The 24,151-nt window shown below is 42.6% G+C and overlaps 1 protein-coding gene across 2 annotated transcripts in view; it reads left to right on the top strand.

The window, feature by feature from the left end:
* Positions 1-249: 249 nt before the first annotated feature.
* The window catches only part of LOC130119319 (polycomb group RING finger protein 3), a 111,775-nt gene continuing 87,873 nt past the window's right edge, over positions 250-24,151 (top strand). For both annotated transcript variants that reach the window (XM_056287789.1, XM_056287782.1), the window contains exon 1: positions 250-340. The gene's annotated coding sequence lies outside the window, so the exon portion shown is untranslated. The remainder of the gene's footprint in view (positions 341-24,151) is intronic.

Here is a 24,151-nt window from a genome sequence, read left to right as displayed (position 1 = left end):
CGACGTCGACGGGCAGCATTTCGGCAAAGCAACGCTTTTGATGATGATCTGTTGTCAGATCTCGTTGCCTAAGTTTAACCCTCCATTTCGCTCAACTTTTCTTTAATGATCGACACCACGAACGTCTTTTCAAAGAGTGAGACGATCACATCGGTTGCACTTTCCTCACCCCTCCTGCGTCGCCTTCGCCGTCTGCTTTGCGCATGCGCAGCCCCGTTCCAAGAGTGGTGTTTCGGCCTGTTTCGGGATCGCCCGTACATTTTCGCCTCTTTGTTTTACTGATAGTGGATTTAACTCGGATTCAACCCAATATCCAGCGGACTGCACTGTTCCCAAACAGGTTAGTTCGTTTCACTTGAAATTCTCTTCGTGTCCCGCCACCCTCATCTGTTATGTTGGAGGTTTACGAGCATGGTCAGCGTTGCTCTTGTTCATTTTTTTTTTGCGCTTGTCTTTTCCGCTTGGTGGAGGGGGGCATGCTATACGTGTTGTTCGGGGTGCCTATGTGGTGGTGTATGGCGGCGCCGGGCCCTGCAGTCGCGCACCGGGATCGCTTTTTCCCCCCTCTCTCCCTCTCCCAAGGAAAAGTGCATTCATATAAGCGGCTTTATATGTGACCATGCGGTACACTCGGTGTCAGCTAGCAGAGAGAGGCTAGCAGACGCCTCTCCGCTTGTCTGTCACACATCATGGTGTTGTTCTTCTGAGCGATAGACCAGTTTTTCAAACCACCCACCACCACCATCACCACCATCATTTGCCTGGAATGTTCTGGGGGGGGGGGGGAGAAGCCCTCACTGGTCCCCCCCCCCCGTCAACCTGACCCCCTCTTCCTACCCGCCGTCCAAAGTTCGTGGGGGGTGCTCATACCACAGGAGGGTTTGATTGAATCAGAAGGGTGATAGGAAAGTTGGTGCAATTTTAAGGGTGGATGTCGGCCCCTCGCTAGACTGCTGCAGCGGGCTGTGTGACATTGTGGGGGGGCTTCGGCCAACAAGTCTGTTCCGCGGGGTTAACCGGACATCGTCTCCGGCGTATTCCTGCGTAAAATCAGGGGGCCGAACAACGTGATAAGCGGCACCGATAACTCTCTCCCCGCCGCCGGTTGCCCGACCCCCGTCCCCCCGTACATGGCGATCAGATATGATACGAGTGTTGTTACGTAGCCAGGCATCAACTTTAACGTCTGCATCCTGCCCTGCTTTGCAGACACGGACGAGACTAGCCATAACTTTTTCATTATTCGTTGAGACGTTTCGCTTTTGTGGCTATATTGCAGTCTACGTCAACGTAATAACCCGAGCCCCTTCGTAATTGATGGGTCACTATAACTACTCTGAAATCTCGAGGCGGCATCTGTCCCCTAACGAGATCCGCAGATCCCCGCGCGTAATTTAGTTATTTTGAAATCATACGGGTTTTTTTCTTCTTCTTCTTCTTCTTCTTCTTCTTCTTCTTCTTCTTCTTCTTCTTCTTCTTCTTCTTCTTCTTCTTCTTCTTCTTCCCTTCAATTTCACAGCCCTTTTATCTTCGCCTTTTCTATCTAGTATTGCAGGGTAAGACATCTGCACACACTGTCCAATCATGGGCCAGGAAACAAAATTCCTCACCAGGGTGTTGATTGCCTGTTTAGACTGGTGGACAGCCTCCACGGGACAACTGCCAGAATGTCAAGCATTTGATCAATTAAAGAGTTTGACAATAGTCTCTCTTGTGACCAGCAAGGTAGAAGGGGAAAGGTGGAGAAAACCCACTGTCTTCCATTAAAAAGAAATAGGAACTCCTTTGGTGGCAGCAGTTTTTTTCTTTCTTATTGCAACCTACACTGGGACGGTGAAATCCCAAATTTGCAAGCCACTTTTATATCTATGTCACCAGCCAAGTATATTCGTAGAATAAGCCCAATCTCCAAATGGTGGTCCATTGCTTTGGTGGTTGGTAGAGCTGACAAACTTATCAGTTGCAGCCAGTGTTTCCCGGCGTTTCATCGTTGGCTTGTGAAATCTTCCCACCTTGAAGCTGTGCGTTCAGAGGAACTGAAACGTCATCTCGCTCAAAATCTAAATAACCTATGTTTCAGCCGTATCCAGGATTAAAGAGGGCAAGCTGTGTCAAGTCCAAAAACATTTGGTAAGAAACATTTCTTGAGACATATTTAGGTCAGATTTATCAGCTACTGTTTTCTGGGCCAATGTGGACCTCGCCAGTTGAGACTGACGTTAAGGGCACGCACTCTTGTCTGGCTTGGCCTTATGCAAGCATCCTGAAAATGTAAAATTTTCTGATTCTCAGTTGTGTAAATCACAGAGGATGAAACCAATTATGGCCTTCTCCATTTCTTCTGACCTTGCTGGCTAGACCTTTGTCATAAAGTCTGTCAGGAATTCATTAATACAATATTCCAAGTCTAGCCACAGTCCAGCTTGCAGCCACATTTTTATGCAGACCCGCCGCTGGACAGTCTGATTATTGTTGGGTGTTTACAGGATAATCCAATAGGATAATTCTCCCTTATGGACCATGGGTTGCCCATATAATCAAAAACTAATCCCATAAGTGACCCCTGTGGTTTCCAAATTGCAAGACATCTTTTTTTTTGTTTGAGAGAGAGAGAGAGAGAAAAAAATTATTTTTCAAATAGCATCTACAAGGGTGATCTGGTGAGGTGGAGAATTCATGCACTTTAGATCCAGTTACATGTCAGGGGAGAATCGTTTTCTCAAAACAGACCAAATTCCAGGCACTTGCATTTCGTCTTGCCTTGTCCACACTGCCTGGTCAGACGTAAGCAATCTAGAAAAATGCCTGTCTGCTAGTGCTGTATTTCACCTAGCATGTCATTCATTTCGATGACTGTTTAGTTGTTGTTTTCAACATCTTCTAGCCCATAAAAGGATGATCCAACACGGTGATTTTACACAAGATTCAGAAGTCCTGTCGAGCTCTTTGGATTGTACAAAAATAAATCGGCGTTCGCTTCAAGAGATGTTGTATTTTGTAACTGTGTAATTCATCCACTTTAATGAGCCGTCCACGTTCTGTGGCACCATGCAGAGTTGTTTTTGGTAGTGTGAAACCACAATTAGATCACGCACCACGTCCATTGCCTCTCCATTGAAATCCATGATAATGAAATTGCATTTAGTCCACGCGAGATCAAAACTGTGAACTGACAAGAGTGAAATTCCTGTAGGCCGGATGGCAGGAGAGGAGCTGTGGCCTGGCTTGTGCCGTGCCATCTGGCGCTTGATTGAGACCGTTTTCTGTCACCATCTCATATAACAGGCTCTCAACAGGTTGTGTAAATGAAGTGGTTTGACTTGCTTTTGTGTTGACAGAACGCACGCGCACGTACACACACAAACACACACACGCACACAGCCAAACTCAGGTGGAGCACCGAGAACAAAAGAATGTCAATGAGCCTGTGTTTAACATCCAGTAGTTTTCATTCTTTGGGTTTTGACAACCTCTTTTTGAGGGGTGCTTTGTTTAGATGGGGAGAATAAGGCACATGGTGAACTTAAACTACATGATCACACACACACACACACACACACACACACACACACACACACACACACACACACACACTGTTCGTAGAGATGCAGTGATTGCAATTTTCTTGGCCAATTCTGATTTTTTTTTTTTTAAATTTTAAAGTCTGACCTGTCGATTCCCGATTTTGGCTGATTCCGATTTGTTTCCTCTTCTAACAACTACTATAGACAGCAGACACAAACATTTTTATAACTTTTCTTTAATGGAAATTTCAATTGTATGTTCATAATAAAACATTGACTATTAAACAACTTTTACCTTCTCTCCAAAACTGCACCAGATTACAGGACCTTCTCTCTCACTCAAATTTCAAAATAAGATAAGGACTCCTGGACAGAGTTTTTTTTTTTTGTACAAATAAAATCCAACTGAAAATGAATTGCAGTATATCCCACTTTATGTAACATGTTTTACTTTCCCAGAGTAAAAGACGGTTTTCGGCGACATGTTTTGGCGTACGTGTGTGCAACATGAACCATCGCGCGGCACATGTGTGTTGACCGGCACAGAATCAGATATATCTGAAACTGACCGGCCGGTCACCGGTCATGGCTGATCATCTGGTCAACATCTGGAAACTGATCGGCCGATTCCGGTCACAGGCCGATTGATCAATGTATCTCTATTAGTAAGCAATTGGCCTTTACACTGATGTCACTTAAGCTGTCACATGGTGCATTTTGAGACTGTATATCTGCTGTCTACAGCATCGGGTGTCTGGCTAGTTGATGGGTGCTACCCAGACACACTTGTCATTTTAGCCAACTTGAGCCAAGAGGGCCGTGCCTGACAGAGCAAAACATGAATAAGCGGCCACTTCAGAAGGGTTGCACTGCTGAGGAAAATTGCCGAAACAGCGTGACATCAAGCAAGATCCATGTATCGTATTGGCTGCACTTCTCCCTTTAGAAAAGAAAAAGGCAGATTGCTCAATTTTGAACATTTCTGAAAGTTGATCTTAGTTCAGTTTTGCGTCAGAGGGGAATAGGAAGGTGAATGCAGTGGGTGGATGAGCTCAACCAAGCCACCATCCCATATTCAAATGTCTTGATTTGACAGCCAAACAACCTTTTTAAAGCCTTCTTTACTGTTTGGCACTCCAAGCACGCCCATTTGCCCACAGCAGGTGTATGAGTCAGTGATGATTTCGGTTTCGAAAACATCAAAAAATAAAAAATGTAGTAAGAGATTATTCTTAAGCTTATCCAAGATACTTGTCTACTTTGAATTTAATGTCTTATCAAATTAGGTACTTTTTATGCCTTTTGTCAGATTTTACTTCTCATATCCATCCATCCATTATCCGAACCGCTTATCCTGCTCTCATGGTCGCTGGAATGCTGGAGCCTATCCCAGCAGTCGTTGAGCGGCAGGCGGGGAGACACCCTGGACAGGCCGCCAGGCCATTACACAGGGCCGACATACATACACACACGATACTTCTCATATGTCATGGAAAATAAATCTATTTGAAGACTATTTTGTTATCACAATTTAACTGAAATCCATCATCACACTAATAAGAATTGATTACAGTAGACAATTTCACTAAAATTATTTATATTTATTGCTTTAGGATGAGTGCCACTTTTGTGAACTCACTTCTCTAGTTTTACGGTAAAAAAGATGATGAAACACTTAAACTTTGATATTGATCAACGATTTTTGATTATCATCAGGTGTTTTGGTGGGATACATGATCAATCAATTCATCCCCTGTCGCCTCAAGTGAAGGATGTATCTCAGGGTCTTGTTCACGAGTGAGTGTAGGATAGAGCGGGAGATTAACAGGCGGATTGGTGTAGCATCAGCAGTAACGCGGACGTTGTACTGGACCATTGTGGTGAAGAGGGAGCTGAGCCGGAAGGCAACGCTCTCAATTTATCAGTCAATCTTCATTCCAACCCTCACCTATAGTCATGAGCTTTGGGTAGTGACCGAAAGGGTGAGATCGCGGATACAAGCAGCTGAAATGAGTTTCCTCCGTAGGGTGTCTGGGCTCAGCCTTAGAGATAGGGTGAGGAGCTCGAAAATCCGGAGGGAGCTCGAAGTAGAGCCGCTGCTCCTTCGCGTCGAAAGGAGCCAGTTGAGTTGGTTCAGGCATCTGATTATGATGCCTCCTGGGTGCCTTCCTTTGGAGGTTTTCCGGGCATGTCCAACTGGGAGGAGACCCCGCGGTAGACCCAGAATTCACTGGAGGGACTACATGTCCAATCTGGCCTGGGAATGCCTTGGGATCCCCCAGGAGGAACTGGAAGGTGTTGCTGGGGAGAGGGATGCCTGGAGTGCCCTACTTAGCTTAGATGAGACACGATCAATTAAATTTCTTCACATCTAATTTCATTGGTTTTTTGAATGATGTGATTTTCTGGAATGACATTCTTACTTGTTGGCAAATAATTCAATGTCACATGGCATCATCTAAACTGAATCACATCTTGATGCAGATATTCACAAAATAGGAAAAGGCAATCCCTCAAAAATAAATCACAGCCAAATGAATACTTAAAAACAACACTTAATGGATCATTTTGAGTTATAAGTGGTTCATCAGGTGCAGGTCGAGGGGGTTCCTCATAATGATCAGTAGATGCCGGGGTTAGCTTCATGACTGCTGCCATTTGCTTTAGTTGCGTCCTTCTGTTTCGCCTCTCGGCTGCATGTACGGGTTGTGAAAGTGATTAGTCCTGCTGGCTTGCTTCCTTTGGTGGTAGCTAAGATATAGTAAAAGAAAACGTTCCAATACGCTGGTTCAAATATACCTTGACTTTTAATACTAAATCTGATTAACTTGTGGAATACTCATGCGAATTTAATACCCATTGTTATTAGGGCTGTACGATATTGGAAAAAAAAACTCATTGCGATATTTTTTTCTGCAATATGAAAAAAAAAACAAAACAAAACGGGAATTTTCACCAGGTGACTTGAATAGCTGTATTTGGAAAGAATTAATCATTCTAGAATGATTAGGGTGATTCTGTAGGGAGTACATCTGCATAGAAAATAAGAATGATAAAAAGCTGAAAAATGAATTTTTACTCTGAGGATTTTTTTTTGAGTGTGAATCCTCCCTTCTTGAACTTAAATGCTATACAATTGGTTTCAACGCACCAAACACAAAAGCAGGTGAGGGCTGTGACTGTTCTTCTGAAGTGATTTTGGAGGGGGAACTTGGGTAGTTTAATACACTGGCTGACTCACCATGACACCATTGTATTCATATAATACTCTTCTATCAATTCAGGCTAAAGTAAATGATCTAACATGTCATGATATTAATAATGCATGTTGCTTACCCTAAAATAAGGGGCTCTTCTGAATGAAGAAGAGATCCAGGAAATGACAGGAGGCTATATCTCTGTACTCCAGGTTAAAACAGACCATTAAGCTAAGGAGGCTTCATTAACATATTAGGGAATCAACATGAGTGACAAAATAGGTCATTTAGCATTTTATTCCACAATTAAAAAAATATTTTTTTTAAATAGGAAAGTAGTAAACATTGTGTTTTACTTTGTGTAGAAATAAAGAACAACTACCTAACTACTTTAACTTTGGATGGCAGTGCCGTCTGCCGGTGTCATCTGATTTTACCGTCCTGCTGTCATCCACAATGACATCCGGTGTCCATGTGAACATAGCACACCAGCTCTCGTCTCTTCTACACTCAATGCAACGTCATATGATGTGACTTAGAGCTAGTTTGGCAAGATGTTCAAAAAGTCCCCCCACTGTCGTAGCAAAGCTTCAAATACCATCGAATACTTGCTGCCGAATATTCGAAGCCCAAAAAGAGGTAACAGCCCTACTATCCACCATTGCAGGCACGAGACAAGAACGTTGGTAAGTGATGATGTTGCCACTTGCAGTGGAAAGCCTCTCTGAGAGGAGCTTGTTGCAGGAATGCATTGATACTTGATGCATGCAGGCAAGCTTGGCGAATCGTGGAAAAGTCATTCTGTTTTCCACTATGCATGTGGCTCTTCCTCTTCGTCTTTTTTTTAATGAACTATTTACAAACTTAGCAACATACAAAGAGGTTCACTCATTCAACCAGGGATGCAGAATGTGAAAAAAAAAACCAAAAACAATATACACATACACATATATAATTGCGAGGGTAAAATTATGATACATGTCAAGAGAATAATGAATTATGTGGTCTTAATTGCTTCATTATTTTCCATGTAACTTTTTTATTATCTTCAAGAGCCTAAATTCAACATAGCTGACCGAAGGAATTCAGTCCATTTCATCACAACTGGTGCTACAAACTAAATTCTTCACCTTTTTTTTTGTTGTTGGATTTTTCCCCGTTTTTCTCCCCAATTGTACCCGGCCAATTACCCCACTCTTCCAAGCTGTCCCAGTTGCTGCTCCACCCCCTCTGCTGAGCTGGGGAGGGCTGCAGACTACCAAATGCTTCCTCTGATAAATGTGGAGTTGTCAGCTGCTTCTTTTCACCTGACAGTGAGGAGCTTTGCCAGGGAGACATAGCGCATGGGAGGATCACGCTGTTCCCCCTAGTTCCCTCTCCCCGCTGAACAGGTGCCCCGACCAACCAGAGGAGGCACTAGTGCAACGACCAGGACACATACCCACATCCGGCCTCCCACCCGCAGACACGGCCAATTGTGTCTGTAAGGACGCCCGACCAAGCCGGAGGTAACACGGGGATTCGAACTGGTGATCCATCCCCATGTTGGTAGGCAACAGAATAGACCGCTATGCTACCTGGATGCCCCCCACCCCTTTTTTAAACAGACATTGTAAGGGGGCGTCCGGGTAGCGTGGCAGTCTATTCCGTTGCCTACCAACATGGGGATCGCCGGATCGAATCCCCGTGTTACCTCTTCATACTTATTTTTCGTCACCTCCCTTGCTATCCCAACTCCCCATCCCACAGAAACTCACTCACCATTCTTTCCACCTCCTTCAACACTCTCTCAGGCACATCCCACACATTCATTACATACATAAGCGTTCCTCTTTGTCTTTGGCAGGTAGTTGTTTAACTTTGCTTCCACAGCATCCTTAAGGGTCAGAGAGGAATCACTTTGCTGTAGCTCCGCTCTGTTTAAAGAAACTTCCCAAGGACTTCTTGGGTCTCTTTGCTTGGGATGTATCAGCAACTTTGGGCTCCACTTCAGTGCTGCAACTTGATGTCTCCTGGCATTCCATCATCTCTGATGTCACACTGGCCTTGACTTGGGGCTTGTCTGCACTGATACCACATCTAGCAGCTCCTGAGTAGCTTCATCTTTATATTTCTTGTTGATTTAGTCCAACATCTAATTCTTCAAGGACTTGGTCAGGTCTGTCTTCCTCTTGTAATAGCAGCATTGAAGTGTTGAAGAGGTGAAGAACTGGCTTCACATAGGAGAAAATGGCCAATACTGCAAAATGGCCAAGACTGCCAAACAGATGAGAGTCTAAGCTCTCTAATGATAAATAACATGCATGAAGCGTTTCCACTAATAGTATTAAATCACATAATAGATTTATCATGGATACAGTACGCCTGCATCCTCCACGTCTTAATAGGATATTTAAAAATGTCACATTAATGCCAGAGGTTATCAGTCCTGGCATCCAGAGCTCAGACTATCAGCCTGACAGTCTGTATCCTTCATCTCTCTCCAGCCCCATACTTTACATTAGTGGTTTGCCTTCCAGTTTAGTGTGCCATTTTAAAAAAATTAGGATTAATTAGGCCTTTAACAATAAATTGCTTACAAAGCTAACATTTATGAAACTGGTTAAATTGAAGAAAACTATTGTATTTCAAGACAGATTAAGTAACACAGTTTAGTAAATAGGTTATAGCATGGGCAGAACTTACCAACTGCAAGATGCAGTTTTGTGGCCAAAGCACTGAGGCCTGGTCCACTTGTTCAGGCTGGCAGCCTTCACCATCTTCACCACATTGTCTGTTGTTATACGGCTTGACTTTTCTCATCTAGACCCCAAGCAGCCAACACTTCTCTCATCCCCATTGCGAGGTTCTCACTTGTATGATCCTCTGGGAAAAATGCCTTTCGCAAACAGTGAGTTTTCAGTCGGAAAAAGTGGCTGGTCTGACTTACGTAGGGCTCTGTTGCCCGGCTGGACCACAAGTCTGTTGTAGCTGCATAATATTTAACTTGTAACGGCTATGTTTTAACTTTTGCTTTACATCTCTCGTACAGCTCTGGGATGGCAACTTGAGAAAAATATGTGCATGATAGCATTACATACTGTTCATCATCAAGCGACTGAATCATATTTTTAAATGCCTCTTTGGTAACTGTGTTAATTGGTACCATGTCTTTCATGAGGTGAAAAGTTATTGCATCAGTGATTTCTCTCTGCCATTTGGACCCCTTCTCATATGGTGTAACACTAGTAAAAGCATCCGAAATATATATATATTTTTAATCTTTGGATAGCATTCAGATCTGGCTTTGCACTAGTCATACAGAGCTTTGTGGTGCCGATTTAAATGATCAAACAAATTAGCTGTGTTGCCGTGTGTTGTGGCAATACTTGCAAGGCACTGTTGACAACGTACCTGTTTTTGGTCAACATCATCCTTTAACTGACATATTTCCATACAACTGATGCTGCTTTTCTCTTTGCAACAAAATATTCAGTGTTTTTCTCCTGTTCCTCGCTCATTTTCAGGTCGTGGTTGACAAACTGTATCCAATAACCTTTACATCGGAGTAAATTATGTTATATCAGACAGACTTCTTTTGTAGATTAGTCATGGAAAATGAGAACTGTGTGAGTTTTCCTTTGGTATCAAGCAGCAAAAAGTTGCAGCATGAGGTGTTAGTTTACCTTACTTCACACCGCATATCCTGCAATATGACTATTGCACATTGCGATGATGATGCTGAAATGACATATTGTGCAACCCTAATCATTATGTAGGCTGGAGGCGTAATGCTGCACATCTTTGTATTGCATATTACTGACATTGTGTCTGCGTGGGTTTCCTCTGGGTGCTCCAGTTTCCTCCCACAGTCCAAAGACATGTAGGTCAGGTGAATCGGCTGGACTAAATTGTCCCTAGGTGTAAATGTGTGTGTGTGTGTGTGTGTCGGCCCTGTGATGGCCTGGCGGCCTGTCCAGGTGTCTCCCTGCCTGCCGCCCAATGACTGCTGGGATAGGTTGCAGGATCCCCATGACCCTGAGGGCTGGATAAGCGGTTTGGATAATGGATGGATGGATGGTATTGATGGTATTGTGTATTGCTGCAAACCAAAACCATTCCAGGACATTTTACTTAATCTCTGTCCCACTTTTTGTCTCTCTCTCTCTCTCTGTCACACACACACACACACACACACACACACACACACACACACACACACACACACACACACATATGCACTCAGTGCACACATACAGACACACACAATATCAAGGGCTACCTTAAAATGTCAGGACATTGTAAGGAGAGAAAGACCTAGACGTCAAGTCGTCTATCTGAGTTTGACCAAACTGTTTCTGGATATATACGTCACAGCCTGAAAAATTGTAAAATTGATTAAAATAGAATTTTATCTTTAAATGTTGTACATTAAATATGAATACTGTGTAAAATTATTTACCAAGATGTAAAACGATACATAAAAATCATGAATTCAGCCATTGGGTAACATGGATGACGTCTTGGTGAAACAACTAAACTTTGTGTTTCTGAATCATGTGACCCTGTTGCTGGATGACAAATTTTGTACATATAATCATCTGTAACAGGACTTTTAACTTAACTTTTAATCATTATTTTTTTCTATGCAGTAAAGTATTTTTTCGTAAAATAAGTTTATTATCGCTTTCTAGGCATGTTTCCCGAATGACAGACAAATTTTTGCCACTTTGTACCAGAGAGCAAAAAGGTGAAATGATCAAAAATGTACAAGTGAATTGCTCATCTTGTGTTCGTCCCCTTGTAGTGACCCTCAGGGGTCCTCATTGTAATGTAACCAGCTGTCACATGGCCCTGATCATGTGACATGACTGATGCTGATCTGGGGATTTAATGTTGCTGAATGACATTTGAATTTGTGGAGAAAGGATCCTTTCATTTTTTAATATTTTAGAATGAAAAAAATCTTGACCATTCTTTTATATTGTAAATACATTTTATTCAATTATGCCAGGAGTATTTACTTGCCTTTTTTGTGGTAAGTCTACCTATACAATTTATAATAACTTTTTTTAGTTTCTAGATTTTTAGTGTAGACAGTGTTTCTGAATGACATTTTGGCACTTCAAACACAATAAAATTATGTAAAAATGTGACTTTTTGATACAAGCACTTATCTAATCAAACTTCCCTCCATGAATTCATGTCAAATTTACAGATTGATAATAATTAAAATTAATTTATTGCTTGAAGATTGCGGCGCAAATTCACGTTTGCAGTGGCCTCACCCAGTACCAGTGTGGGAAGATGGCAGCGTGAATTCACATTTGCAGCGGCCTCACCCAGTCCATGCAGTGTCTTTGTCCACGTCTGCATCTAAGTTTGTGTCTTCGTTTGATGGCTGGGATAGTGGTGCTGGACCACGGCCTTGCCTGGAGCTGTGCCCCAGGAGGTAAAACCGAGGGCGGTCTGACAGGAGGCAGGAGCGGGGCATGCTAAGCTAACTGCTAGCTCATGCAGACCATTGGCGTTGACTGTGGTGTTTTTGATGTCGTCGTGTGGAGTGTGGGGAGGTGTGTTGAGGGTGTCTGGCTGGGAGAGCTGGCACTGGATTGGCTGGGAGAGCTTGGTCTGCTGCGTCCGGTGGGCCTAAGGAACACACCCCCTGCCTGGAGCTGTGCCCGAAGAGGAAACACCGAGGGCGGTCTGACCGGATGCGGAAGCGGGGCAGGCTAAGCTAACTGCTAGCCCATGCAGACCGGCAGTTTCAACAGTCATCCTGGCTAGTGTTCATTCCCCTGGACAGTGATTTTTGGATATTTTTGTTCTCGTAGTTCTTGTAGTTTTTGGATATGTGTTTTTGTCTTTGTGTTGCACTGCTGTGGGCTGGGGGAAACAGCATTTCGTTTCATTTCATGTACTTGCGTACATGAATTGAAATGACAAATAAAGTGATCCTGATTCCTGGGTCCTGATTCCTGCTTATGGACACAAAAATTCATATGGCAGGTCACTGACCCGTATTTATTCTCACAACAGTAAGGAACCAGGTTGTTTTATGGGTGTACTTTCTGTACTGGGCCATCATAGCTTATTAATTGTCTATTTTACAGATGTGGGCCTAATAAGGGGTTTGTAGATCAAAAGCTCACATCTTCCTTGGTTGTGATACGGTCATGACAAAGTGGTTATCAAAAATGTGAGGCAAAAAAGGAGTTTCACCATTACCACACCTGTGACTAAATTTGCAGACTCTCCACTGTGTAGTTGTACATACACATGTATGTATGTACAAAGGCCTACTTCAAGCAACCAAACAGAACATATATGACAGGTCAGCTTGCTTTGGAGAGGTCTGTCAGAAGTCTGTTTCTTCAAGGTAATGGAAGAGTAGCAATAACTCACACTCTCTATCATCCTCTGAGTGTCTGTAATTGAAGTAAAATTCAAGCAACATGGCTATTTGTCATCTTTGCCACTGTAAGCCTTGTAAAAGAATGCTGGTGAGCCCAAATGGGCAGTTAATCACTCGCTCGCCTTGTACTCATTGCCAGTTTTTACAGTGAAGGAGTAATAACTGTCATCTCTTGGTCCGTCTTGGTGTTGCCCAGTCTTGCCTTTTTGGCCGAAGCCCATCGCTAGCAGTCAAAACGAGAACGATGCAACCTGTGTTAGTACTGGCTGCATTTTTGTCAGTACCTTGCAGGGCTGGGCGTCATTGAAAAAAAACCTGATACTGGTACACATACCAATGCCTTTGACTTTGATGCCAGTATCCAAATGATTTTTTTAATGCCAATTTCCTTCTTTGTAAATACAGGAGACGCTGAGTTAAAGGTCATACTGCTTTAAAAAAAATGGTGTCAAGAAAAATCACATGACATTTACAGTACTAATCTTTAGTTTTATTTTTCAGCTCTGGCATTTTTACACACTCAACAACATAAAAAGATAAAACCTACTGTGAGTGTCGTCTCCATTGCAGGCTGCTAATGGGGAAAACATTCAGATTATGAACTACAGACAGAAAGTGTGTCTTACGCCACAGTTTTGATACACCTAAAGCTATCCATCTTATAAGCCAAATAAAGCATCCAAAAGTGGTTGGCTTCACTTTGGTATGAATTGCGCTGTGCTCGCCAAAAGTGGACATCTCCATTATAATCCAAATATGATGGATTATGTCTTTACCACAGTATTTCGATTGGAAAAGTTCAGTTTAGGTGAACTGGTTTGTATTTCTGTTACGGACTAGTGTGTGAGCCAGTGAGGTCTGCTCTGCCATTATGCTTCCTCTTTCACTGCTGTCAAATGCCCCCCTTCAATCAACCCTCACCCTTCCAGTTCCACTCTCTCACACACTCTCCCTTTTGTTATTCTCTCCCTCCTCAACCCCTCCCACCAAACACACACATACTCCCCCCCCCCTCTCTCTCTCGCTCTCTCACTCTCGCTCTCACTCTCACTCTCTCTCTCTGCAACAACTATTTAAGGTGACTTGACCTCTAATGCCCTTCCCTGTGCTGGATTAACCAGCTCTCCCCCCCGGGGTCACTGGTGTCACTGCTCTGGGGTCAGTAGGCCAAGAGCTTAGCAAGAGGACCACTTGGGCTTGAAGAGTCGTCTCCGGCCGTGCATGGTTTGCATCAGTGACAGGTAGCATTCTGAAGTGACAGGCAGTGAGCAATTGATTTTCAGTCTGCATGCAAGCTAAGTGTGCATGTGCATGTGGCGTGTATAGGGTTGGCAGGTGGCAGGGGAGAAGTTGGAGCGGTGTACAAGAGATACATATCATCTTGCGTATGAATAAACAATATCATCATGAGTCACCATGTAAAAAAAATGGCACCAGTGCGACGCTCTAAAGACGTACTGGCACTAACTCGCTCAGATGGTTAAGTTGCAGACTGAAATCCCTGTGCTGGCTGGAAAAACGTCGTTTTTGCTAACCCCCCCCCCCCCACACACACACAGCCATCGCCGTCAAAGTGGCCCTTAACCCTTGACTGCTCCAATGCAGCAGCTCAATTGGTCGACAGTAGATGACTGGTTGTACCGGGCAGCTCCAAGCTGAAACCCCGTGGAACTGTGTGAATACAAATTAAGGCAATGCTGAATAAATGCATGTAAACCTATACTAAAGTCATGTCAGATTAATTGATGAAATACTTTTTCTTTCACCCTAAAAGTCATGGGGCCTGATGAGAGGCTGAAAACGGTCTTTGTGAAATTCTCATTGCATTCCATACTAAGATATTACTACCCCTTGTGTTAAACAGCTCAAGTTTTAGCTGCAGATCTTTTTATGTATTTTTATCAGAGCAATCATATAGCAGTCTTAGTTTCCACATGACAAAATCTAAAAAAAAAAACCAAACAGGCGTTATCTTGTGATTTAATCACATGTATTTGGAAAGCCCATTTGGGAGTAGACGTTTTAAAATCATTTGAATAAATTATTATTATTTGAATAAAATTGAAATTAGATAATTTGGTTCCCAAAGTGCTTCAGACGTATTATTGAATTTCTGTTTAAAAACCAGGGTTTGCATTTTTTCTAATGTTTTGCAGCTCTGCCCTTTCGGGTCAAATCAGTCTAAAACCACTTGTGCTACAGTAAAATCTCACAGTGTTTGGTCCAGTACAAAAACAAAATTTCAACAACTATGTGATACTCACTTTTTCTTACTAGGATATTTTGTACTCGGTCATATATACTTCGTATTTGCAGTCCAAATAGAAGTCATATTTGTCAAGGGGAACGCTTCATTGTGGCAGAATCAGGAAGGCTTTTGCCATATATCAGTTAAAGCGGTTGTAGACACTTTTCAGCTTTCCCCCTTGCAGCATTTCTAAGCATTTTTATTGTCTGCGCCGCTGTCGTAGAAAACCGAAGCGCTTTTTGTTTATTTTCAGCCTGGCTGCTGTCCAAAGCAAGGAGCAACCGTAACCGCTTATTTTCTTGCCCGGTGCGGGATTCGATACGCGGTGTACTGCACCACAAGGCGACAGCGCTAACCGCTCGGCTAAAGGGTCAGACCCGTTAGCTAGGGGCTAACGTGTCTTATTAGTAGTTTACACAACCATACGAATCCTAATTTGAACTAGAAACTCCGATCTCAGTGCTATGATAAAGGCAGACTAAAACATCCGGTCGTGTTATTAAGTAGGCAGGTTGTGTTACTTACTGCTCCAGGAGAAAGAATGCCGACTGGATGTAGGTTTGGAACCCCCTCTCGAACTCTGTTTCCCCGTCGAGATCTGTTTCCCCCTACCCAGAGTTCGACACAACACCAAAACGCGTAATTAAGCTTAACCTAACCTCAACTTAACCTCCACCTAACCCCAAGTTTAACCTAATGCTTACCTGAACCTAATCGTAACAGATAGCTAACCTGTTTCCATGCGAATGCGTTTGTCCTGCTCGGTGGAAACTGATCCTGACGGGGAAACAGGGTTTGCCGCAACACCGGAGCCCTCTCCGTTGCGTGATGTCCGAGGGTCACGCTTGTTTTAACTGTTTCTATCCCTCTCCCTCTTCACCTTCTTTGCCTCCTCCATCGGCGCGGTTCTTTTTCTCTTGCTGGGTAGAGTTTCCACTGTCACTTCGGTTGTTCCACTGTCCGCCATTTCTGGGGATCGATAGTGGGAAAAACAAAAGCGCCGTCCTTTTCCTATTTTGGTTGCGCAATGGTTGACGCACTTCCTTCGTGCGGTTGACGCACTTCCTTTGTGCCATAATTCAAGTCTTCATTTTCCAGCGAGACCGTACCCGGCTGCTGACAGTATTTGGTTCCTCATAAGGCTGAAAGCGAGGCTTGTAGGGAACCAGTCTGGACGCTGATGGTGTCATTATTCTATAGCCATTGCATTGTGTGAGCAACATTTACTTCATAATGATAAGTTAAAGCAAAGAAGGCGTCTTGTGCTACTTTAATCCTTTGCTTTTTCTTTTCCCCCTGACGTATGCTTGTTGCAATCCTAATCATGCTTTTAAATAGGTTATTCTGAATAGGTTATTCTGAACTGGGTTGGGGTGGAGGTGGGCGGACACATTAGGCTTAAGGACATTGTGACTAAAAGCGAGCCCACTGTGTAGTCAAACTTAAAGGCAATGCACTTAGTCATTTTAGTTGAGAGAGTGTGAGAAGGAAAATAAATTATCCAGCAACTGACATTTTGAATGCACTGGGGTAATACCGCCTATTGTTAATGTTTCACTTAGAAATCTAACATTTGGCTGGTGATAGCTGGGATGATCATTTAGGATAAAAGGGAACTGCTTTGCATACTAACAGTGTTTCGCTGACATTACATTGCAGTAAAGCCTTATGTGCCACCGTGACCGTGGGAGGCAATGACACTTGTTGGAGGAAAGACTGGATAAACAGTCACCGTTTCATCAGGCTTTTATCAACACATGAAAAGAGCTAAGCCTTGGATGTCTTTGGTGTGTTTCATTCAGATTCATTTGCATCATTCAGGCTGGTTCTCAAAATATTCCATTTGAATTCCATTAGTCTAAACATCATTAAAATACATATGCATAGGAATTTCCACTTGCTGTCCAGTAAGATGGCTCTAAATGCTCATTATTGCACAATACTGTAGTAGTGCCTATGAGTGGTGCGATCAACAAAACATGCTTAAAGTTACAGCCCTCAAAATCTTTGTTTTTGTCAAACCTGCCAACAACTGTGGTGATTAGTAATGATTGCCAGATTGTTCGATCCCTAATAGTCCAGAGATCCATTCAAAATGGAACAGAGTTGCCAGTGCTGTTGTGTCAACGCTTAAAATGAAACAAAAAACATGTTTGAATCCAGGTTTTGGCTGTCTATAAAGGTCTTTTACAAGCTTGTTCTGCCATATCAGTTTGTAAAGGCATAATGAACCACCTTCTTCTGCATTCAGCTGCTAAAGTGAAGAAATTAAAAACCTATGCGTCATATCAACAGTCCCAACATTAAAATGAGCAAATGCTTTCACGAATACATGATTTAGATGTTTGTGGAAAAACTATCCTTAAGCCAGCGATAGGACTTTTTTTTGCATGTTAATCTTCAAGATTTTAAGTTTAAGTTTCAACTAATGCTATTATCAAAATGTAGAAGACATTAGTCAAACTAATGTCTTCTGAAAAAAATAATCCACACTGCCATGATTAAAGATCATGTTCCCTAGATAACACACACTCGCTAATAATTGGACAGTAGATTTATGACAGTAGTCTGACGTCGTTTATACAAACCCCAGACAGGTTAGTAGTACGTAGAAAAGAAGAAGAAGAAGAAGGAGAGGAATAAGAAGACTAAGAAGGAGGAGGAGAAGGAGAAGAAGAAGCAGAAGAAGAAGAAGAAGAAGAAGAGGAGATACCATAGGGCCCTACAGTCATGTTCTTTGAGCTCTGTATGCTTGCTGATAAGCTTAGCATAAAGCCATATGTCAGTCAGAGACATACGTATGTAAAGCAGAGCCACCTGTACTAATGTGTGTATAGGATGGTTGCACTTTGAGTGTTCTTGACCCAATGCATGGACCTGACCACCAAGTCCATGTGAGTGTGCTGTCTCTTTCCAAAGTTGAAATAATTTCAACTTTTTGCCAAAGCAAGCAGCACATCAATGTCACGTATAGTTCCAACAACCAATAAGGACAAACAGACCAAATGAGCAGAGCTTCGAGGTCTGATTCAGTGGGAGATTATATAGCATCCCTGAATGAGGCTCCGCCTTTGCACAATCTGCTTTTTCCTTTAAAGCCATTAAAAGAATGGAATAAGCTGAATACGAAAACCTGCACATATTTCCATATTTTCTCCCGTGAAGTTAAAAAATGGATTTTAAGTTGCCAGTCTTGTTAGCATTAATTTGACATTTTGACGACCTGTTTTTATAACTTTGGATATACAGGTGTGTCTCAAAAAATTAGAATATTGCGGAAAAGTTTATTATTTTCCGTAATTTAATTCAAAAAATGAAACTTTCATATATTCTAGATTCATTACACATAAAGTGAAATATGTCAAGCCTTTTTTGTTTTAATCTTGATGATTATGGCTTACAGCTCATGAAAATCAAAAATCTATTATTTCAAAATATCAGAATATTAAATAAGACCAATCAAAAAAAGGATTTATAATACAGAAATGTCGACCTTCTGAAAAGTATGTTCATTTATGCATTCAATACTTAGTCGGGGCTCCTTTTGTGTGAATTACTGCATCAGTGCGACGTGGCATGGAGGCAATCAGCCTGTGGCACTGCTGAGGTGTTATGGAAGCCCAGGTTGCTTTGATAGCGGCCTTGAGCTCGTCTGCATTGTTGGGTCTCTCATCTTCCTCTTGACAATACCCCATAAGCCACAGAAGGTCACTGCTGAAAGGGCTGGCTGTTCACAGAGTGCTGTATCAAAGCATAGCCATGGAAAGTTGACTGGAAGGGAAAAGTGTGGTAGGAAACGGTGCACAAGCAACAGGGATGACCGCAGCCTTGAGAGGATTGTCAAGCAAGGCCAATTCAAGAACTTGGGGGAGCTTCACAAGGAGTGGACTGAGGCTGGAGTCAGTGCATCAAGAGCCACCACGCACAGACGTTTCCAGGAACTGGGCTACAAGTGTCGCATTCCTAGTGTCAAGTCCACTCCTGAACCAGAGACAACGTCAGAAGCGTCTTACCTGGGCTAAGGAGAAAAAGAACTGGACCGTTTGTCAGTGGTCCAAAGTCCTCTTTTCAGATGAAAGTCTACTACTACTTTCAGCTGCTCCCATTAGGGGTCACCACAGCGCATCATCTATTTCCATTTCTTCCTGTCTTCTGTGTCTTCCTCTGTCACACCAGCCACCTGCATGTCCTCCCTCACCACATCCATAAACCTCCTCTTTGGCCTTCCTCTTTTCCTCTTTCCTGGCAGCTCCATATTGAGCATCCTTCTCCCAATATACCCAGCATCTCTCCTCCACACATGTCCAAGCCATCTCAATCTTGCCTCTCTTGCTTTGTCTCCAAACCGTCCAACTTGAGTGGTCCCTCTAATATAATCATGCCTAATCATGTCCTTCTTCGTCACTCCCAGTGAAAATCTTAGTATCTTCAACTCTGCCACCTCCAGCTCCACCTCCTGTCTTTTCGTCAGTGCCACTGTCTCCAAACCATATAACATAGCTGGTCTCACAACCATCCTGTAAACCTTCCCTTTAACTCTTGGTGGTATCCTTCTGTCGGAAATCACTCCTGACACTCTTCTCCACCCACTCCACCCTGCCTGCACTCTCTTCTTCACCTCTCTACTGCACTCCCCGTTACTTCAGACAGTTCACCCCAAGTATTTAAACTCATACGCCTTCGTCACCTCCACTCCTTGCATCCTGACAATTCCACCGTCCTCCCTCTCATTCACGCATAGGTATTCCGTCTTGCTCCTACTGACTTTCATTCTTCTTCTCTCCAGTGCATACCTCCAACTCTCCAGGCTCTCCTCAACCTGCACCCTACTCTCACTACAGATCACAATGTCATCTGCGAACATCATCGTCCATGGAGACTCCTGCCTAATCTTGTCCGTCAACCTGTCCATCACCATTGCAAACAAGAAAGGGCTCAGATCCTTGATGTAATCCCACCTCCACCTTGAACCCATCTGTCCTTCCAACCACACATCTCACCATTGTCACACTTCCCTCATACATGTCCTGCACCACTCCTACATACTTCTCTGCAACTCCTGACTTCCTCATACAATACCACACCTCCTCTCTCGGCACCCTGTCGTATGCTTTCTCTAAATCTACAAAGACACAATGCAACTCTTTCTGGCCTTCTCTATACTTCTCAATCAACATTCTCAAAGCATTTACTTTCATCTTTTCAGGTGAAAGTAAATGTTGCATTTCATTTGGAAATCAAGGTCCCACAGTCTGGAAGAAGAGTGGAGAGGCAAAGAATCCAAGTTGCTTGAAGTCCAGTGTGAAGTTTCCACAGTCAGTGACGATCTGGGGTGCCATGTCATTTGCTGGTGTTTGTCCACTGTGTTTCATCAAGCCCAGAGTCAATGCAGTCGTCTACCAGGAGATTTTAGAGCACTTCGTGCTTCCGTCTGCTGACAAGCTTTATGGAGATGCTGATTTCATTTTCCAGCAGGACTTGGCACCTGCCCACAGTGCCAAAACTACCATGGTATTACTGTGCTTGATTGGCCAGCCAACTCGCCTGACCTAAACCATTGTCAAGAGGAAGATGAGAGACCCAACAATGCAGACGAGCTCAAGGCCGCTATCAAAGCAACCTGGGCTTCCATAACACCTCAGCAGTGCCACAGGCTGATTGCCTCCATGCCACGTCGCACTGATGCAGTAATTCACACAAAAGGAGCCCCGACTAAGTATTGAGTGCATAAATGAACATGCTTTTCAGAAGGTCGACATTTCTGTATTATAAATCCTTTTTTTGATTGGTCTTATTTAATATTCTGATATTTTGAAATAATGGATTTTTGATTTTCATGAGCTGTAAGCCATAATCATCAAGATTAAAACAAAAAAGGCTTAACATATTTCACTTTATGTGTAATGAATCTAGAATATATGAAAGTTTCATTTTTTGAATTAAATTACGGAAAATCATAAACTTTTCCACAATATTCTAATTTTTTGAGATGCACTTGTATGTAATATTTTGATATTGGTATTCTGCTTTGGGTTTATTTCTATGAAATGTTATTGTTTGTTTGTGTGTGTGTGTGTGTGTGTGTGTGTGTGTGAGAGAGAGATAGGTTGGTCCATTTGTAGTGGAGATGATGGGTTTTGCTCTGTGTTTTATAGTTTCTGTTCACCTGCCCAGGGACTACAAATCAGAATCAACTTAATTGGCCAAGTGGGCTTATACAAGGAATTTGACTCCAGTTTACAGTAGCTTCTAGTACTTACATATGTCACTCAAAAACAGAAAAAGAAAAGCAACAAAAAGGAAAGACAAAAGAAATAAATGGAAAAATAAATAGAATACTGGATGTAAATATGTATGCACAACAAGGTATGTCACAACTATATAGAGTTTTGTTATGGCTGAATAATTTATAACTTATTATACTTATATATTATATTATGCACTAATATATACTATATATTCATCTATTTATATACTATATAATTATATATAATTACAACATGCTCATGCGCATGTAATAAGATAACAATAACAACAATAACGTTAATAATTTACAACCGGTATACAGTAGTTGTACATTTGTATTGCACATCTGGTTTAAAGAGGTAGTGCACATAGTAGCTGTGTGAGACATCTTGACCAAGGGGGGGGGGGTGGGGGGTTATTTATAAAGTGTCATGTTAACATAATAACTGTCAATTTCTGTGCCATGCTATTAAGTGTTCATGAGTGAGACGGCCTGTGGGGAAAAAACTTCCTATGTCTGTCCTGGGTGTGTGTGTGTTTGTGTGTGTGTGTGTGTGTGTGTGGGGGGGGGGGGGGGTCTGTGCTGATTCTGCCTGCCTGTTTCTTGGCTCCAGAGGTGTACAAGTCCTGCAGGGCGGGCAGGGGAGACCCAGTGATGTTTTCTGCAGTCCTTACTGCTCCTATTCTGTTTTGTGGCTGCTCCGAACCAGACCGTGATGGATGTGCACAGGACAGGTGCGATGCCTGTGGTGTAGAACTGGCTCAACGGCTCCTGTGGGAGACCAAACTTCCTCAGTTGCTGCAGAAAATACATCCTCTTCTGGATGATCTGATGGAAATTAGCTCGTAGCTAAATCTGGTACAAAGCATCTTTTTTTCTTTGTTTGTGATTAATGTATTTTATACATGGTCCCTGATATAAATAAATTAAATAAACTAAACTAAACTAAACTAAGGACGAAGGAGGGGTGGGACCTGAAAGGAAACAAAAGGAAAAGGAAAACAAATGAAAATTAACTTTGGCAATCGTATTGATAAGACAGACCCCCAGTTTATTTCACTTTGCATCATGAAGGTAATTATAGTACAATAAATAATTAACTCATTGTGCAACAAAAACTGCCGAGTGTCTTCTTCCATTGCGTAGTACCTTTTTTTTTTGCACAGCATTATGTAAGCACTGTCCCTTCTTTGCCTTGGTGCAAACGCTGTTTTCCTGGAGAAGGTCTCCTTTAGATGCAAGGCCTTAAAGTACCAGGATAAGGATTGAAAATATAGAGGCTAGATTTCAGAGCAGGCCTAACTGTAGATCAAACTATAGTGGTTGTCCCTGTTTGGACTTCCAGATGGTTGCTGCTGCCAGATGATCACTACTGAGTACAGACTCACTGCCAGTCCAACAGTGCTGAAAACCACTCCAGAATCAACTTTATAAAATAATTAACATCAAGTGTTAGGTGTGCGCACCACTGGATGTTCAAATTTTCTAAAAATTAAACTCTGGAATGCACTGGATACAACTGACATAACGCTTCATTTCGACAGATTTAATTTGACGTTTCCATAGCTGCAAGTGAGAAAGTCAAAGTGTCCTTGGTACCGGTATCCCTCTTTATCTTCACACTATCCATCTTAATGCTCAATGACAATATTTTTTTTTTTACTCAGCTCTGATTATTATTATTTTGTAAAACTGACTATTTTGACATCTGTGAACATGCATCCATCCAGAAACGATTTGCACGCACAACGGCAACAAATGACTTCTTTTAGACAAGATCAGCTGTTGCCATCTGAAGACACCATATCAAAATTAACACTGCACACCCACTGCCAACATATCCCAATAGTTCCAGGCACGGTCAATGACATACTTGGCCTATGTCTTGAATAGAAATAAAAACAGACCAAACATTTCCAAAAAAAGAAACATGAAAACCAAACTAATGCAAGCAGTCTGACAACGGCCTTAAAATTGGCTGAGATAAATTAAAACTCCAAGGAAAAACTGTGATAAGCAAACAAGGGCCCATGTAATTATTTGGCCTCGCTACTAGTTTCAGCAGAGAAAGGGAACAACATGTCTCGGCAGATTCCATCAGAGCCTCTGCCCCTCGTTTTGAAGCTCATCTCTTTTGTCTTCCTGCTGCCGGGATTGCTGGCAAACGCCGAACCTCAGGCCTGTTTACTCTTATTTCTTCTCCTGCTGTTCGGCCATGTTGGTGTCTTTGTCCGAATGCACAGTTTAAGCACAGCATGGTAGATGATAATTCTGTGATTGATGAACCAAAGGAAGCTGGATAACAATCTGGTTTGCTCAAGCCAAATAACATGATGTGCCATTTTGGTTGATGTTTTCATCCAAATAACAAACTCACAGTGTCATGAGGTCAGTTAGTGTTGTTGGATACTCCAAACCCTATTACCCCGGGGATCTATAAAGTTATTTTTTTTGTGTGGCTTCTTCCCCCTCTTTTTCTCCCAATTGTAGTTGGCCAATTACCCCAGTCTTCTGAGCTGTCCCGGTCGCTGCTCCACCCCC

Source organism: Lampris incognitus, chromosome 1 (assembly GCF_029633865.1).
Source record: "Lampris incognitus isolate fLamInc1 chromosome 1, fLamInc1.hap2, whole genome shotgun sequence".
NCBI classification, from domain to species: Eukaryota; Metazoa; Chordata; class Actinopteri; order Lampriformes; family Lampridae; genus Lampris; species Lampris incognitus.
The sequence above is the reverse complement of the archived record's forward strand: the minus strand, read 5'-3'. Positions and strand labels throughout refer to the sequence as shown.